Consider the following 12,577-nt stretch of genomic DNA (forward strand, 5'->3'; position numbering starts at 1 on the left):
AAGTGCTGGAGAGGATGAGAGAAAAAGGAACACTTGTGCACTGCTGGTGGGAATGCAGACTGGTGCAGCCATTGTGGAAAACAGTATGGAGTTTCCTAAAAAACTAGAAATGGAACTCCCATTTGACCTAGTGATCCCACTTCTAGGAATCTATCCCAAGAAACTAAACACCAAACAGAAAAGATATATGCACCCCTATGTTCATAACAGCACAAGTTACCATAGCTAAGATTTGGAAACAGCCTAAGTGCCCATCAGCAGATGAGGGGATTAAAAAACCATGGTACATCTACACAATGAAATATTATGCTGCTGTAAAAAAGAAGGAATTCTTACCATTTGCAACAGCATGGATGGAACTGGAGAGCATTATACTAAGTGAAATAAGTTAGTCACAGAAAGATAATTATCACATGATCTCACTCATTTGTGGAATATAATGAACAACATAAACTGATTAACAAAAATAGATCCAGAGACAGAGAATCATTGATCAGACCATCAAACCTCAGAGGGAAGGCAGGGGAGGGTGAGGTTAAGAGGCGAGAGATCAACCAAAGGACTTGTATGTATGCAAATAAGCATAAGCAATGGACATAGACACAAGGGGGGTGAGGGCACAAGCAGGGTGGGTGGGGGGTTAAGGGGGGATAAGGACACATATGTAATACCTTAATCAATAAAATAATAACAATGTGCCTTGGAATTATCTCAACTGTTTACACAGATTGGAACTTATTTGCCCAGGAATTTGCAAGTAATGTATTTTCTGCATCTAATGAAAGCTGATATTTTAAGAGGCGACAATACCTAGAATGCATAACTGTGTTTGATTTCCTAGGTTAACTTTCCCCATTGCAGTGTTCCTTCACTGTTGTAGCCCTTAGGCAACAACAACAACTTAGCTTGACTACTTAATATATAGAACACAACCTCAGAATAATTGCAAGAATGGAATCAAAAGCAAGAATGTTTTTAGTTGTGTTGTTGTTGTTGTTTTTTTTTGGGGGGGGGATAATGCACATATGGCAAATCTTTTATTTATAAAATAACATTGAATTTCACCATAAAGTTAAAGTGTTTGTCCTCTAGGCTATTAGGCAAAAATGACAGTATTCATGTTTCCCTTGCATAAGATACAGTTCCTGGAAAAATGAGTCGCAGCTAGGACTTCATCTACCAACCCCTCTTTTTGTCTTGAGACCCTATAACTAGTTCTCACCAAAGAAGTGAGAACTGAAGTAATATGGGTCAATTCCAGGCCAGGATATTTTAGGAGCCAATGTACTTTCTGTAATGATCCGCCTGGTATCTGAATGCCAATGTCCACAGTGACTTTGGAAGTCTACCTGTTTAGATGGCAGGTATTCCATCAGCCTGAGTCCCAGAACAACTCCCCCACCTCATAACTCTCCTGATGTACCCCAACAAAATCTGAAACAGGCACAGTGGTAAACTACATGTATGCACACATGTACACACAAAAGTATACACAAAAGTATACACACTTTATTAGCTGATAGTTCAATTTTAAATATGGAGTTTATTTTAATAAATACTTATTCCAAGAGGGTGTGTGTGTATGTGTATGTATATATATATATATATATTTTGGGGGGTGGGGACCACATGAACTACATATATGCTAAAGTTTTTCTAATACAGCCTACCAAGATTTACACTTTATTTGTATTAACCTATTGAAAAAACTCATTTGTGCCTTAGCTGGTTTGGCTCAGTGGCTAGAGCACCATCCTGTGGACTGAAAGGTCCCAGGTTTGATTCTGGTCAAGAGCACATGGCTGGGTTGTGGGCTCATTCCCCAGCAGGGGGCATGCAAGAGGCAGCCAATCAATGATTCTCTCCCATCATTGATGTTTCTATCTCTCTCTCCCTTCCTCTCTGAAATCAATAAAAACATATTTTAAAAAATAAAAAAATACTCATTTGTTAATTATTTTTATGTTATGGGGGAAAAGATAGATTAAACTATTTTTAAATTCTTTTATTATTAATATTCTGAGTACCTTTACAGAATGCAGTTTTTAAAAATAAATCAGAACATTTTCTAGAAATTGACAAACTTTACAATTGTGCATTCTTCCCATATTTCTACAGTTAGAAAATATATTTGCATTATTATAAGTACCAATCAAATATATATGTCTTAGTTAGATTTCACAGGTGTGTATCTTGAGACAAATATTCTAGCATGAGGAGTTTATTTAGGAAGTGATCCTAGAAAACAACAGTTAAGGGACAAGGGAGGAGAGACCAGGAAAAGGAAAAAGTTACTAAAATCTGTGTCGTCAAACAAGTTATCACAGTAGGCTCCGAAGTTCAGCCCCTCTGGAGAACTATGTGAGAGCATATAGAACATAGGTCACCATTATTGCAGCAGAGAGGCAAGGAATCTAGCGAATTTATCTAAAAATTCTCCATCATGCCTGAGCTATGGCATGGGCCAAGTGTGCCCCATGGCCTAATAAAAACAGCCACACGAAGAGTTAGAGGTTCATGGGAAATATCCTTAAGTGGGTAGAAGTGCAGGCTAAGGGAGTATGAATGGTGCACTCTGAACATCTGCTAGGTATATATTTCAATTTTATCAGGTGGGAAAGAGAAATAGAAATATTAGAATTAAATTTGCCCCTATTTATTAATATAATACATCATCAATTATTATATGTGATATTTAAAAGAAGAAAATGCTCTTTCTTCTCCCACCCTTAATTCCCTTACTTAAAGTAACCAATACAATTATTTTGGTGTAATTTGTTGATGTCACTTTTGCTAATTTTTAAACTGGTTGTTTAGAAAGAATTTTGTTAGATTTTCACTCCAGCTAAGATGGAGTAAAAGAAATTGAAACAACAAGTCTAGACAAAATGCACTCAAAACACTTTCAAGACACTGGACTTCAGGCAATAAAGGACAATGGTCCCTGAGAGGTTAGACACAAGCAAGGTGAGTTCCACCATTGCTCCTGCATGCAGCCTTGAGTCTCCAGGCCGTGGCACAGAGAAACAGCCAAGAAGCCGACTCCCTGCATTGAGATGGAGCTGAGAATTCAGACACCAAGGAAAACTATAGGTCCCAGGACGGATGACAGGAGAGGAGATGGTTGCAAAGGAGATAACTCTGAAGATATTCAGAGAGCCCTATTGTGTATCAAGCTGAGGATGGGAAGGAAGGAAGGAAGGAAGGAAGGAAGGAAGGAAGGAAGGAAGGAAGGAAGGAAGGAAGGAAGGGAGGGAGGGAGGGAGGAACTTCCCAAAATGCATAGGAGGGAAGGTGTCTATTATTCTCAAAGGGGACAGAATAGAGTTTGATTTGTCCAGACTGGAAAAGCTTATAATTCCTGGTACATTGGGTAGAAAGCACAGTGGTCTTACCTCAGCAGTGGGACACACTTAGACTTAGAAGAGCATTACTTTCATCTTTAATAATCTCAAAAGTAATAAATAGATAAAAGTGTTTACAAGTAAAACAGTTTGATCATTATTAAACAGTAACCCACACACCTATCATTACATCAACTGCACTTATATAGTTATGGAAGAGAAAATATGCATATGTCCACATGAAGCCATATACTGGAATGTTTATAAAAGCTTTATTTGTAACACCCCAAAACTATAAATTACCTAAGTGCCCACCACCAGGATGAATATGTAAACACATTTGTGTATACCTGAACTGATATCATATTGTATGTCAACTGTAATTGAAAATTAAAGAATGATTTAAATTTAAAAAATAAATGTGATTAGCATAAAAATAATTGGTGTATATCTATAATAATAAAAGTGTAATATGCTAATTAGACTGGACATCCTTCCAGAGGTACTTCCAGATGACCTTCTGGATGAAGCCATGGCGGCAGTGGCCAAGGCACAGGCTGCCGCTGTGGCGGGCCGGGGCCAAGGCAGCCTCCACAGCGGCAGGGGCCAAGCCCCTTGCATGAATTTCGTGCACCGAAACTCTAGTCTATACAATAAAATGCTACCCAGAACTTTAAAAAGAGTATACTACTGGTGCATATTACAGCATGGATGAATCTCAAAATAATTATGCCAGTGAAAGATGTTAAATAAGAAAGAGTAATTACTGTTTGGTGCCATTTATATGAAATTCCAGGAAATACAAATTAGTGTTTAGTGATGGAAGGCAGGTCAGTGGTTGCCTGGAGATGGAAGGTAGTGGAGCAAAAGGATGGACAGACTAATTACAAGTATCATGACCAATATTCAGTGGGATTGGTACGCTCATAATTTATATCATAGTGATGTTTTTACCAATGACTATTTATTCCAAAACATCAAATCTTATACTTTTAATATTTGCAATTTTCTGCAGGTCAATTTTACCTAAATAAAGCTGTTTAAAAGAAAAATGAAAGGTTGACATTTGTGCTCAAAAGCAGTGTTCTCATTGAATCTACTACTTCTGATAAGTTTGTGACTTTGGTCAAGTGATTTGTTAATTATGCACCCCACTTTCTCATACATAAAGAGAACAAAAATGTTTATGTCATATTTAGGGATTATATAAGAGAAGCACCTGATTTAGAGTAATTTCCAGGTGTCTGGGGTTCACCCATATTATTTCTTTTAAATTATCTTGTTGATGTCAAATACTTTCAGAAGAATTGCTGTTCTTTGTTAAATGTGATAGACTTTTTAAATTTAGTTTTTATTTTAATGTACTTCTAAATGTAATATACACTGCTTTCTTTTAAAAGTGGGTCTAAGTCCCACATCTAGTATTTTTTAATCTTTATACACCAATGAAAAAATAATAAATTTTACCAAAATATGGCCACTCTATCAAACCAGATATTCATAATAGTTGTATGTATGCTAATTGTGTACCAACGTTTATAAATGCACATTGTGTATTATACATAGTAGAAACTCATTAATATATATTTGGCTGCATGCATGAATGACAGCACCATTTTTTGTGTGCTTTATAATGTCAGTTGATCACTAAGTCTCAAAACATCTTTGGTAAACATCATTTTGCAGAATGTGGTTAATCTGAACATCTTTGAAACATTTATTGAATGTGCATGTTGTGAACGTGAAATTTCTGGAAACTGAATCTCTAGCCTCCTGGAGCAATGGCGGGACAGATGGCCAGTTGTTACATAAGGCAGTAGTTGAAGAATTTGCCTCTCAGCGACCCTCTTATAGCTAAGAGTAAGCATCTGGTGGGTATGCATGAGGTACTAAGTGGACTACAAAGTCTGGGAGGGAAGCCACTTGGCTGCTCTGAGCTATCGAGGCTTTCTTGGAGACAGCACCATATGGATCTATATTGGGCTAAGGATAGCTCAAATGGAAACTGAAGAAACAAGCTAAAGTAAATTGGGAACAGAAGTTAAGTAGATTTGTGAAGAACTAAATTCAGAGGCCTAAACTTGAGTTCATAGTTGTTTTTTATTTCGCCATGTGTATTTCATGACATTTTTTCTGACAATGCAGTGCCATTTAAGGACTGACATTGTGTGATTCATATATTCCTACACACAGAGCTATTTTATGACTGTTTTGGATGTTAGGGTTCATCTGTATATTTAGTTCTCTACATATGTGTGTCATTCTGAGATCAACTACTTCATTTATAAACTTTTCTTGATAAAAGAAAAAAATCACCATTTTTGTTAAAAACATGTTCAGCAATTAAAATGACATGCTTCAAATTGGTAAGTCTTCAACAAATATATATACTATTTGTCTTGAATCCAATGCCTAATTAAGTTTATGGGAAAGAGCATTTGCCATTCTTTTAAATTTTTTCTCAGTAAACTTTTACTGAGCACTTGCTCTATGTGGGATTCTGTGCTAAGCAATGAAGATACAATAAACTGAACAAGAGTGTTTTAGCTCTAGAATCTGGGAGTCACTTAGGATAGACAGCTATGTAGAGAGAGTTATGTGACATAGTGGTCAATTCTATAATGACACAATGTGCATAATTTTGGGGATGCAAATACAGATACCAAGGGAGCCCAGGTGATTGTTGGAGGTCAGACGAGGGCTTCCTGCAAAGGAAGGGCATCTTGGCTGATCGTAGTTAGCCAAGGCAGGCATCGTGAAGAAGGAAGAAATGCATGTAAAACGTAGCATCATTTGCGAGACACAGAAACTTAACAAAGCTAAGCAATTTAGGGTATTTGGAGGGTCAGAAAGTTTTTGGAGAAATAACTGGGAATGAATTTGGTGAGGTAGGGGGATAGTACTAGATCATAACAACATTCATGCTCTTCTCTGCTAATCTTGAATGTGGTAGAAGGACCGCCATTGCTTTTAATGAAAGGAAAGATAGGCAGGATGATAATTTTGGTAGCATGGCAGAGAAAAGATCTCAAAAGATTAAGATCTGAATATGAGGAGAAGCATTAGTGCAGCTGACCTTTCGGACCTGGGGTCCTGTCTAGAGAATCAAATGCTCCCCTTGCACTTTCTCCTTGGGGGCAGGTAAAGCTCAGTAACAGAAAAAGAAGTGGCTGAGAAGATGGCTGGGACCTCGTGACCCCTGGGTATAGTGTTTCCAGTCGCACATGTCAGGAAGTGGCCTGTGAGATATCCAAAACACCTTTCTCCACAAATGCTAATACATAGCTTCGCGGGCAAAAGCTGACTTACCACAAGACCACCTGATTTCCAGACTCTGTCATTAGGCTATGTGAATACATAAATCTCTTTTCAAACTGAGTCCTTATGTATATATTCTGAGGTGAATATGTTCATCACAGAACACTGCTACCTGCTAGACAAGATTTACATTTAGATGAAATAATTATAGGGTCACTTTTAGATTTAAGTGCCAGCTACCTATTATAGTGGGCCGTTCCTTCTCACCCTGTGAATCAAGTATCTGCGTTAGTCACAGACACAGTCAGAGCAACTTAGTTCTCGTAGATGTCAGTGTGGATTCCCCCTTGTCCTGGACACTCAGCCTGCAGACTTTCCTGCACCCTTTGTTGAGATCCTCAGCCAACTGAAGCCAGACTTCCTGTTTAACCCTCATTCCTCAAGAGGTAATCTTCCCAGGGGACGAAAGACACTTTCCTTGTCTGGATGTCTTACCTGCTAGGAACTAGTTTACTTTAGGAACACTTCTTACTTAGAAACAAGTACCATGAACATGGGAGGGTGTTTGAGAGGAAATGAATGAATTCGGTCCTCGTCAGTCAGACTCATTCATCACCCCCAGAACTCATTCTAGAGCCTCCCTGTGCAATAGAAATAAATGTCATGCAATTTTAAATGATCTAGTAGTTGCATTTCAAAAAGAAAAAGAAAAAAGGAAAAATAAACTAAACTAGGAGGACATTTTCTTTACAGTTCACCCAGTTTTGCCTCCCATTCTCTTCACCCCATCCCAGTGCCCTCCAACCTGATGTTAGGACCTTACTCTCACCAGGTCCCTCTGCCCTCAGGAGGCATGGGCCATACGTTCACATGGAGGCATTTGTGCCAGTGATGTCTAGTGTGATCCCTCTCTTGCATAGCTGCATTTTTAGGGTGTTATCTTAGGAATTATATTGACTATCAGTAAGTGAGTCATGTATTTTGAAAATTTTCTGAATCCTATTACTGTTTAATACATTTTCTATAGGTTCAGGTGAACCTTGTTCAAGAGACAAATGTGAGAAAATCTGAGCAAACTGCGAGCTTCCTTGGAGTTTGCAGAGTGCTCACAGCTTCACAATGTGGAAAGGGTATATTGAAGATATACTTGAATATCTCCAATGTTCATATTTTCTCGACTCACCTTTCTTTCACCTCTGAGGTGAGTTTTGCTTGCTGGCACTGGTCCTTTAATCTTTGTCATTGCCATTCAGAACAGGCTGCAGCGTGGGGCTTGCCAGTGGAAATTAAACTTGAACATCTACTTGCTTGCCGCCTGCTTGCTTGAGGCACTTTAACATTTTCTCTCAGCTCACCATGGAGCAAATGGGAGCAGCATTGTCAGCTGAGAAGAATTTATTAGCCAGAGTTCAAACCTTCGGTAAACAATGCACAGCAGCTCTCCCTCAATCATGACATCCAATAGGCAGATTTCTGAACCAGTGCACTCTGGCTTCTGGGGAGAAACAGAAGCTTCAGATGCCACTTCCCGTGCTTTGCCCTGTGTCAGTGAATTTACCTGCTCAGCCTAGTAGAAACGGAGTGCACATGCCATCTTAGCAGGAACCCCACAGCCTCAGCCTGTGAGCATTTTGGATGGGAGAGATTTGGGCTTGGCACACTTCAGCTCTATTAATGAATTAAGAGCAGATTATCACTTCCATTCAATATTTGGAGGATCTTTGTAACTCAGCATGCCAACATGCCTGTTTGACTGTAGGTATTTCAAAGTTAATTTCAAAGGAGTATAGCACCCAAAAAGGAAAGTGTGCCACACCAGCACAGCCAAGGGTTCGGTGAACCTGAGGAAAGGCAGTGAAGGATTAAAGAAAAGACAGACAAGAGAATACAGCTGGGGCTCTGCAGATCTCCTGTGCCTGGATGAGGACACAGAAAGATCCAGCCTACAAGTCAAGGCTTTATTTTATAGTGAGATCAAAACAAGGGTAGTGTTCAACCTGTTTACAATGTTCTTGTGAGTTTCACCTTTTTTTGGCAGCACTTGCTGCACCTCCCACAGCCCATTAGCTACCTAGGAAGGAAGTAGGGAGGGCTATAAGGTTAAGCTTAATTATGGTAAGAGGGCTCTGTCCTCCAAGCTGGGACTTGTTTGTGGCCCTGCCACCGATCAGTCAGAGGCTTAACCCTATAGCCGCTCCCTACAGGAGAGAATATACTTCTTTATTTAAAATAATAGTGTATTGATTTTTAGAGAGAGAGGAAGGGAGAAACAGCGATGTGAGAGTGAAACATCAATCAGCTACCTCCTGCAGGCCCTTGAATCAAACCAGCAACATTTCAGTGCATAGGATGACACCCAACCAACTGAGCCATACTGGATAAAACTCTTCAGGCTGCAATGGGGAGTATATTTGTACTTCCTTTACCCTAAGAAACATGTAATTATCATGCCTCATCCTTAAGTGATAAAAAAATTTTGGAGTAAGGAACCAGAGGTCTTGGATGTGGAATAGTTCAAATCAGAGTTGCATTGCCTCACCCTCCATCTCCACCCAGATTGTAATTCCTTGTAAACACAGATGCATAGCCATCATAGGAGATCGAGCACCAAGGCAGCTTGCCACAGGAACTTGGAAAGGCAGATCAAAGAATGGGAATGGGTGAGGTTAATGTTTAAAAAACTATTATACATACAGAGGGAATTCACTAAATGATCTTCCTGAATGATGCATATGGAATCCTACGATAATGATTATTAGGGTTTTCTTTTTTATCCACTCCCTAGCTTTTGCCTTGAGTAAGTCATTCACTCATAAGAACTTCAAAATTTCCTCACCTTTGAAGTGGTCTTAACAATAGCTTCCATATACTGAATATTTCCCATGGCCTTACCATCATGTTTGATACTTATATAGTCTATCTTTTATACTTTCACGAAACACTTAAAGTTGAGATCATTATTCCCATTTTACAAAAATAAATAAGTAAATAAAGGTTAAATGATTAATCCAAGTCCACCATGCTGTTAAGTGGCAAAGCCAGAATTCAAATATATGTATTTTAGGTTTTTTTCCTAAATTATATCAGCTAATTGCATACAATATAGTGTCATTTCAGCACATTACCCAAGCTTTATTTCAAGTGCTAAATAGGCACATATGGCTATTAACCACTGCATTGGATGCATTATTATTTTTACTATTCTCCAAAACACTTAATCTCCATATATCTCAATGATGCTGGTTACTCACACTCTATTTCCTTAAGTATCTAGCATCACCCACTCCAAATTTTTATAAAATCTTACAAAGTTTCAAAGACCTCGGCTCCAATAAAAACTTCACAGATTATCCAGATCCTCTAGAATGAATCAATATCTTTCTACTGCTTCCTTGTGGCATTTGTCCTGTGTTACCACATTTCAGCTGCCGTTTTGGCATTATAACTCTTTTTGTATTCATCAGTGTCACCTACTAGATTGTTAGCTGTTAGAAGCCACAGAATGGGTCTCATTGATCTATATATACCTGTCCAGTCCTTAGTACAATTCCTTATATATAGTGGGTAATAGGTAACTGTCAAAATAAATAAAATAAAATTGCCGGATAAGGAGAAAACAGTAACACATATTTGAAAAATGATCAAATTTTAGTATATGTTATCTGTTGGATGTTATAATGCCTAGTTTTAGATGATATTTTAAGACTGATATCTATTGTGATGCCAAACATTTTCTGATATATTTACCATCTAGGACACAATAAAATTTGAGGCTACAAATAAAAATGTATGAAAATGCTATTACTAGCATCCAACTTTCCACTGAAAAATCCATTATTTATGTTCTTCATAAATACATGTATATTTATTTCGGCAACCTACTCATAACTTTGTCATTGGAAATGACAGTTTGTGATGGTTGCATTATGTTAGGTAATAGAAATCACATCTATGGAAGGTAATTTCTGATGGATCAAGAAATCCACATATTAAGAAGTGAATGCAGAAGAAGGAACAAACCAATAAATAGCTTATACTTCCACCTCACACAAAGGAATGCTATACTTTTTTTCACCATTGACTATAAAAATTATGAATATTTACATGCAATCCCAATTAGGGAACCAAATAAAATGTAAAATAGTTTTCAAATCAATAAGATACAGTGAATCAAACTACTGAATGGTATTTTGATGTCAACTGTACTTTAAATTATCCCTTTAGGTGAAACTTGCAGCCTTCTTCCCCACAGAACTGCATTGAAGATGCACTTTTGCTTCCTTTTATTTATTAAATCAAGATTCTCTTTTAACACCAGAGGTTTTTTTTTTAACTTAAGAAAGATAAATATAAGCTTTTTAGAATTTATCTTTACTTGTGCAGTTGGTATTAATACAATGAAAAAACAGATCTGAACACATTATTGTAATATACATTCCTATAATTTGCCCAAATTTATAATATCAGACATGAAAATACTGCGTAGTTGATAAAATATAGACTAGTATTAATAAAACACAAAGTACCCTTACTTTCAGTACAGATGGCTATTGTTATAACTATTTCTGGTTCTTTGTGTCTGTGTGGTATATGTACAATTTCTCTGTAGCATGAAAAGATAAAATTCCAATGGTAATCAAAGTATTATTTGGCCATTACAGTTCAAATTCAGTGGCAGCACTCAAAATTTTCCTTTTTAAAAAACATTTCCAAATTAAGTTATAGTATTCTTTATAGTAGATTTTATGGGGTATTTTAAATGCAGAGTTCATATATTTCTCTAATAATATTTTTAAATAGATTATTTGTTTGATTTTAAGTTTGGGTGGTGTTGAAATTTTTTGTTTATGTGTCTTAACTGTTCTTTGGTATCTGTAGAAAAATCAATATTTTGCATACATTTATACACTAGTTTCTTACTTTTTAAAAAATTTGTTGTTTTTTTAAAGCATGTGTTCAGGCAGAGTGCTTAAAAATTCAAATTATTTTACATTATAGAAAGGAGAGTTTCTGTCCCCTCTCCTTCTGGTTTATACCTGCAAACAGAAGTAATTACTTGAAAAAAGTTCTAATATTTTGCTAGGTGTTTTACTCTCTATCTTTCAGTGTCATTTGTGTACAACTAGTTCTTGCTTTTTTAGGTTTGGCATGACCTATTAATTTCACATTATGAAAAATTAGGATTTAGCTCTGTCACATATTTCCATCCACAATGAATAACAAACACACTTTCCCTTCTCCCTCACCTAAACTAGTTCTCTTTTTGGCTGAACAATATTCCATGTTTTCATTATTATGACTAGGTGAGGCTGGTGGTATTCTAAGATTGCATGTTTCTTGTATCACACTGTTTTTCCTGGAGTAATAACAGCCTAATATTTTTATTTGTTTAACTTATATTCACTTTTCATTAAGTTATCTCCTAGCACTCCACCAGAAGTATCAACCTTCTTTGAATAATCCTAAACACATGAACATTTTTTTCTCTTTCTTATGAAAAATCCTCCCCTCGGTGGGTCTCATACCCTGATAATTAGTTTACTCCTTTTGGGGGGATGGCATTCCTCTCTATAATAAAGGTAAAAATGTGAGAAAGTCCATGTATAACATAGTCTAACTTTAGGTTCATGCTTAATTGAGTATAAAATTAATGTAGGGAAATCCTTTGCTTCAGTTAGATCTTTTCTTTTGACAGTATTACTTCCCTCCTCTCTAGTTTTCTAGATTTGCTTTTGACACTGTGATACTACTATGTTAATGCTTTCTCTGAAAGCCTTTAGGTATGATCTTTGTTCCTAGTAAACTTAAATTTGGAGCCATGGGCCTTGTTATAGATGTATTTTCATTAATTGACTTGGAACTAGGTAACCTGAGCGGTCAGACAATTCATGTCCTCCAATTTGGAGAATTTCCCTAGACTTCTTGCTTTGATAATTTCTTCACCTCAATTTTCTCTATTCTTTTTCTAGTATTCC

Source organism: Myotis lucifugus, unplaced genomic scaffold, assembly GCF_000147115.1.
Source record: "Myotis lucifugus unplaced genomic scaffold, Myoluc2.0 scaffold_33, whole genome shotgun sequence".
NCBI classification, from domain to species: domain Eukaryota; kingdom Metazoa; phylum Chordata; class Mammalia; order Chiroptera; family Vespertilionidae; genus Myotis; species Myotis lucifugus.